At 31.1% G+C, this 8,023-nt stretch overlaps 1 pseudogene; it reads right to left on the minus strand.

The window, feature by feature from the left end:
- Positions 1 to 464: 464 nt before the first annotated feature.
- Positions 465 to 4,151, minus strand: LOC111626715 (annotated as a pseudogene).
- Between the last annotated feature and the right edge of the window lie 3,872 nt (positions 4,152 to 8,023).

The raw sequence follows: 8,023 nt of genomic DNA on the forward strand, positions 1-8,023 counted from the left end.
GGGTTATCGGGAATTGAGTTAAAAAAATAAGTACGAGTGTTTCCTCAGAAAATACTGTACTGTACTTGTATGTATTTTTTGTTTGAGAATACACCAATGCCCGAATACCCTTAAACAAAAGAAAAGTACGTACTTTATGAAGGCATAGAGCCTTTAAAAAATGAAAATGAAAATTAATAAATACACTGTGTACAGTAATCTACCTGACAAGACAGACCTCACAAAAATAGTTTATGAGGCATAAAGCTGACTATAATGTAAATTAATTAACTAAGGATTTTTTTTTGCCCTGCCAGGGTGTGGCCGAGTTATCTGAACCTCCAGGTTATCAAGTACCGAGTTTTCGGGACTCTACTGTACTAGATATAATTTAAATGTATTACAGAAGTAAATGTAAAAAATTAACTTTTTTCACAAAAAACTTTATTTTAAAATCACTTTAAAATACTTAAAATTGTCGATAAAATTTTTGTTTATCAATCGAAATTTTTTAAAGAAAACTTATATTATATTCAAGATGAACTTCACAATCTTCTTCCTAAGCAAATGTTACCCTGCGTTTATTGCAATGATAAGACGAATTAACTAATGAATTGTGTATTGTTTTGTGTTCTTCTAAAGCATAATGGCTGCAGAAAAGTTGAAAACCAATAATGCAGTTAAATAGGTATAGAACATGCATTGCACGTTGAGCATCCAGGTTAACTTCAGTTTGAAAATGACTATTACATAAAAGACAAAATCAATGGTCAGTATTCAGAATAAGTAAGATGATGCTGAATTAAATAATTTTGTTCTTCAAAAAGACGATTGCCTCTAACATTATCGCTGGGAAGGAGATTTGAATAAGTCATTGTATTGTTACTCACTTTCATTCCAGTGGAGAAATTTTTTATGGATATTTAATACCTGTGTAATGTCTTTCTCAAATGTCTTCTGAAATGACAATCTAATATTCTTTTTTCAAAAAAAGATTCATTACATAATTTACATTCGTAGGGTTTCTCCACTGTAGAATCTTTGAAAAGTTGAACAGGATCTGTCCTCAAAACGTTTATTACATATTCTGCACTCGTAGGGTTAATCTCACGTGTGGAAACTCAGATGACGATTGTGACGTCTAGAACTAGAAAAACATTTATTACATGTTTTGCATTTTTATGATTTTTTTTCTGTGTGGATTTTGAGATGACGATTCAAACTGTTCAAGCGAGTAAAGCATTTATTACATGTTATGCATTTAAATAGTTTTTCTTCTGTGTGAATTCTGAGATGACGATCCAAATTGCTCGAATGAGTAAAGCATTTATTACATGTTTTGCATTTGTAGGGTTTTTCTCCCGTGTGAGTTCTGAGATGACATTTCAAACTGTTTGAGTGAGAAAAACATTTATTACATGTTATGCATTTGTATGGTTTTTCTCCTGTATGGGTTCTGATGTGAATATTCAAATGGGACTTTTGAGTAAAACATGTACTACATGTTTCGCATTTGTAGGGTTTCTCTCCCGTGTGGATTCTGATATGATAAATTAAACCGAGTTTTCTAGTAAACGATTTATGACAAATCCTGCATTTGTATGTCATAGTACTAGGCATGTCTATCAACACCTGAAAAAAAGAAAAGACATTTTAGAGCAATTTAATTTATATTGTAATTTTTCATTAAATTACAGTTAATAAATACATTCCCTGATAGCAATTTACATGTTTTAGCATACAATTTGTCACGTTGAGAATTCCTTACATCAGGATATATTTTTCATCAGGTATAAACATGTAAATAAGCATTATATTCAATAGTATAGTTTCATTTGTGTACAGAAGTAAATTTCATTATATAAGCGAATTATTTTGTAATATTGGGCAGGCCAAAAGTCATTTTATTATAGAAAGAGCCCACTATTGTAAAGAGGAAAACGAAGGTCATTTAAAGATATAATCTTATATGTTTAGGCCTAAAAATTTTCAATATTTGTTCATTATAATGTTAAAACAAACTTATAAAATAATTCAAAGTAAAATAGTCATTTTTTGTTTACATGGTAAAGTGACTTTTAGCTCACTGTATATATTGTCAAACTGATGCAATTTCGATTCTTACCGAAATTACTGAAACAGGACATTTCACTTTAACCCTTTGGGGGCGTGCCTGCGGCAAGTTGCCGCAAAATACAGACAGTCTTTTGTTTGACGTTGTACTTAATTATCGTGTAAATAAGTCATAGTATTCTCTCTTAATATTACAAGTTACAACTTGTTAGTGAAATAGACTGGGTCAGTTATACTAACTGTTTAGCTGCTTTTGGACTTTGAATCAAGTCGTGCCTCATTTGGGTTGTACTGTTGTTGTGCGACGTCATGTAAGTAAAATATCAGTTTACTTTTATATTTATTTTTTAAATCTGTTTAATAAAATAGGTCAATATTTGCAGTTTATTAAATAAATATATTAAATTAACAATGTTGTAAGTTTCTACAAATTTTTAAGTTTATATTAGTCTATAAGTGTTCCAATCGGATTTCGCGATTGAACAAGAAATACCTTAAGAAATTTTTTTTAAACAAAACCAGACAAATAAATTCATGTCTATTCTGTTTTAAGTATAATTATTGTATTGCTTCAATAGTCCCAAAGAAAAATAAAGCTGTAAAATTTCTTTTAACCATGCATGACACTTCTGAAGTTGATCAGAAATCTAACAATGCTGTGAAAAATTTGGACTACAATGCTACTAAAGGTGGTGTAAATACTGTAGATCAGATGTGTTTATCCTACACTACATCCCGAATTACAAGGAGATGGCCACCAGCTCTCTTTTATTGTCATCTCGACATTGCTGGAATAAATTCTAATATTATATTTAAATTTAATAATCCCGATAACGAAGAGAGAAGATGACATTTTGTAAAAAACTTGCACTAAGTTTAATGGAAGAACATTTGAAAGAAAGATCTATGATGCTGACACTTCCTAAAGACATTTGCGCATTTTTGGAAAAATATAAAGGAAATTAAGAGCTGCCCAAAGAAGTACTAAAACCAGGAATTTTTTTTATTTGTGGCAAACACAAAAACAATAAAAATGCGAAAAAAATATTTGCGAAAAGCATAGTAATATGGTTATTATATATGCTATGTGTGAAGGTAAACATCACATGGAAGTAGAGTGACTTCCTTTTATTAACTGAATATTTTATAACCAATCTGTTTATTAAAATGTGGTAAAATTAGTTTTCTTGTATAACTGAATCATATTTCTAAAACAATAATTAATTATTGACTTAAATTAAGTAATATTACCTATGCGGTATAATTGCCGCAATGTGCCCTGTCGTGAGCTCCTCAAAGGCACGTTCCCCGAAGGGTTAAATTTATGTCGTTTCACAATTTTGTTTGTAGTAGCATTTATTTGCCGCATCATTTATTATGTATGACCATTTTGATTACTATATTAGCATATGCACAAATTTTGACTTATTTGTTGAGGCTACAAAGTTCTCTGTGTGTCATAGCTTTATAACGATCATTCTCTAATTTACATTTTCTAAATTTTAGTTTATAGATACTCGTGTACTTTTTTGCATTACAACTCATATAGGAAATTATCTACTAATCAGAATTACTATAATTTCTGGAATAAATTAGCATATAATAAAATTATTTAAATGATTCCTTAATTAACTAAAATTATAAATTTTTAAATATAATTTGTCTATATTATTGTACAATACAGCAAAAGTGACCTATAATAAATTTAAAATAGGAATTTTCATCAGGCTGTACGTGTGCTCACATTCATTTAAATTTCGAAACTTGCATTGTAAATAACAAATCCAAGTTAATAAAATCCGCATTAATCCAAAAATTTAACATCGAAACTAGAAATAAAGAATTTACGATTTTATGCAAATTTAATCTTGTTTCTTTAATCTGCCGAGTAACATATTTTCCATTTAATAATCTAATCTCGCTTAGAATGATAGAAATTTGAATTGTAAGAGATTATCCTAATTTTAAAATATTTGAAATACTTACAGTATAAAATCAGTTTTATTTTTACTTTTAATTTCAGTCGATTGATATAAACTATTTCCTTTATTTTCCAGCGTCTACAAGCAGGCACGCACACACGCACGTTGATTCTCTACCGTAATTTGCATAAAAAAGAATTGTATTTTAATTTTTAATAACCGTAAATATGATTGAATATATTATTTCTTTATATAGTTTTATGTTATAAATATTACTTTCTGTAATTATATATAATCACAGACAATTCGGTTTCTGTTATTTGATGAAAAAAGTGTTTTAGATAAATTATTTTTTTTTATTTACAGTAGGTAGATTAATTTTCTAAAGGTTAGTATTTTTAGTGACATTTTATAAGTATGTTATTGTACATCACAACGTTCTAATTCAAAAATAATCACTTTTAGTGAAGAATTTTGATGGATTATATAATATTTTAAGTGATGTTAATTTTTATATTAGGTGATTGATTTAAGCTTAACACACGACTATATCACATAAAAATTAAAAATAAAAGTAATTTATATGTAAATAACTAAAATAACTACCTGTTAAATTTTAAAAAGTACATTTTTGAGTAAAATATTGAGTAAAGGTTTTGTCAATTAGTCGATTTACATTTCAGAAAGAAGTGCATAAAGTAGAGTCATAAAACATTTAACGTTTATTGACTTTCGCAGTAGGGGGTAACACGTGGTCTGTTGACAAATTTTCTGACAGTGATGAAAAATTTCTACTTACTTCGCTTCAAAATGTCACATTTCTTTTCCATTTACAAACAAACTTGCAATTGGTGAAAACAGGAGATAATAGGTGAAAACAGCGAGTTGAAATTTGATATGTTTATTTTTTGCATTTTTCGTATCAAATTACATTAAATTCAACGCAAATAAAGCATTTGTGTCAATATAAAAATATTTACACTGTTCGAAAGTAGAGAAAGTAAAGAAAAAAATGTAATAATAATTTTTGAAGTAAAACAATAATTTTACTATTTTGGGAAAAAAAATAAATTTTGTGAGACTCCACGTGATCAAAGTGTGGTCGGAAAATTTCGCGGTGCGGGAAGGGATATTTACTATAGTTTAAGTTTGTTCATATCTTTTGAATTTTATGAATAAAAACAAACTTCATTCTCAAATGATAAGCAATATTGAATATAATAAAAATATGTATCTAAACGAAATGATTCCTAGAGACAATACATTATAAACTGGAAATTGATAAATTCATTATTGATTAACATTTTAAAGTTTTGTTGCCGTGAAAAAACAAAATTTGAGTTTATTTCATGTCTAAAATATATTAGGTTCCTGTTGTCATACTAAACGCTTTTAGTTTTGACTTGGATAAATCCAAATGAACATAGGAAATGACTCTCTTTGTGGTAAAAAAAATATTTTTGTAATTTAAATCGTATTTGAATACACTTTTTGCTATAAAATATTTCTTACATTGAATATAATTGTTCTACCTGTGGAGAGTGCATAGAACTACTTAACACACGTAGTTAATTTTGGATTAGTTCTTGACCAATGGGCTGTCTCGTGAAGTTTTCTAAGATATATTGACAGTAGCGTAACGTAGGGGGGAGGCAGGGGCGGTCTGCCCGGGCGGCACTTTTTAGAAAGCGGCAAAGTCACGTTTTAGGGGACGGCAAAATTTCACAATAAATAATAATAATATCTTGTAAGAATTTGAACTATATCCTCACATACTTTCGTCGCACCTACGATTCGGACCGATTGAAATGAGCACGGAATAGTGTTACCATTTGGACAGTCCAGGATATCTTGCACAACCTGTCGACTTATTTTTTTTTTCTTTTTGCTTGTACGAATCATTCGTATTCATATACACCTCCAATATTTAATAGAGCTAGGTCACTTGCGTAGCTCCTATCCAAGTCTCCCTAGTCGCAAACTAACCGATTTAAAACCGGCATGCACTGCAAATTATTCTTTTCATTGCAAAATGTGAGAACCCGAGGGCCTTAGGCCTCATTTAATAATTTTTAGTAAATATGTTTAAAATATCGACAAAATATTACTTCATTTTGTGTAAAAAAAACTAGTGTTTTAGAGTGGGAAAAATAGATGACAGATGTCACTTCCTTTCCACTGAAGTCAGTACATCCTCTGTTTTCCCTTATCAGCGAAAAATCTCGCTTTGTTTGGGAAATGCTTACCCCTCTCATATTCCCCTTTCCATCCGTTCTCACGGAGAACTCTCTGCATTATGATTGGTCACTGATCGTGACATATAGAGGGATTTTGACCGAATTCGAGGAGTTCTCCGACTGATCTGAAAGTGTCCAGACTCCACATACGTTTCCCTCCTGATGACCAACGCCCTATACGAGTCACTTAGACTAAGTCCCAGGTCTATACGTAGAAGTGATATTTTTATATTTGTGAACATAGTGATCTCCCATACGAAGAAGTAAATGAACTTACATACAGAGAAGAAGACGAACGACATCTGAAACAGGTTGTATGTTTATAGTAATCTTGTGCGCTCTCTCTCTCGAACACGCATTAGCATAAGTAAAGTCGTAACCTCTAGCTTGTCGCTTAATTGTTGTTATCGATTATTTGTATTCGTTAGTTTAGATTTATTAAATTTACTCTTGTTTTATTATACAAAAATGTCTCTTAATTTGGCGATCGAATCAGATCGCATACGCGTGTTTGTCCGCGAGTAAAATAACTGACAAACTGGTGTCAAGGAATCTTGACGAACCTCCGAACTTCGCCGTCCGGATTATTTTTAAATACGCTCTCCTATGTAAACTTTTTAAGATCGGATCTTACGATTCAAAACTTTAGAGAACTATTCTCACGGAATAGGCCGATTAAGTGGTACTACGATCCTTTAGCGGAGTTGTACCCCCGGCTGATCTCACAAAAATGATATACTCATGCGTTCGGAACTTCTGTTCGAACAAACCTCACCTGCCGTTCGGGTCAGCGATTTTAAAAAGGTGGCAACTCTAGCACGGAATTTTTCATTATTTATTTTGTGGCAAAACTGAATTTTAGTCTTTTAAATTGAGATACCTAAATAAGGGGGCGGCGAAATTTTCCTCTGCCCCGGGCAGCTGACACTTACGCTACGCCACTGTATATTGACATGTCTAACACATAATTGGACAAATTTCTTCTAAAATTTGTTTCAAAAGATACTTTTTCCATCGAAGGAACGCTACTGTGTGTAGAAACTTTGCTTGCCCACGAGGCGTGTGTTGCTTTATCCCACGAATTCACACAATTAAAACTGTATAGAAACTTATCTTTTCGATTGCTGTGTGGTCCTTGCTAACGCTTAACAGATTTTTATTGTTACGAGAAAGATACCTGTAAAAGTAAAAATAAATTATGCATATACAGCAGACTATTGTAAAAGTAAGACAGCATTATTATAAATGATTGAGTAACTGAATGAAATTTGAAGAAGTACAATAAAAAACATCAAACAGACATAAATACGTTTTCATATATAAAATATATAACATCGACTTTTTCCCTGATAAATTGAACTTTGTTTTATTGTTTAGTTTCCGAAAATCTTTAATACTATATATTTAGTGCTCGGCACATGATAATATATATATATATATATATGTGAAAACCTGAGGGCCCTAGGCCTCATTTAATAATTTTTAGTAAATATGTTTAAAATATCGACAAAATATTACTTCATTTTGTGTGAAAAAACTAGTGTTTTAGAGTGGAAAAAATAGATAACAGATGTCACTTCCTTTCCACAGAAGTCAGTACATCCTCTGTTTTCCCTTATCAGCGAAAAATCTCGCTTTGATGGAAATGCATACTCCTCTCATATCCCCCTTTCCATCCGTTCTCACGGAGAACTCTCTGCATTATGATTGGTCACTGATCGTGACATATAGAGGGATTTTGACCGAATTCGAGGAGTTCTCCGACCGATCCGAAGCATACAAACTCCACATACGTTTCCCTCCTGGTGGTCA

The sequence above is a fragment of the Centruroides sculpturatus genome, unplaced genomic scaffold (genome assembly GCF_000671375.1).
Source record: "Centruroides sculpturatus isolate CEXI.00-Female unplaced genomic scaffold, Cexi_2.0 scaffold438, whole genome shotgun sequence".
NCBI classification, from domain to species: domain Eukaryota; kingdom Metazoa; phylum Arthropoda; class Arachnida; order Scorpiones; family Buthidae; genus Centruroides; species Centruroides sculpturatus.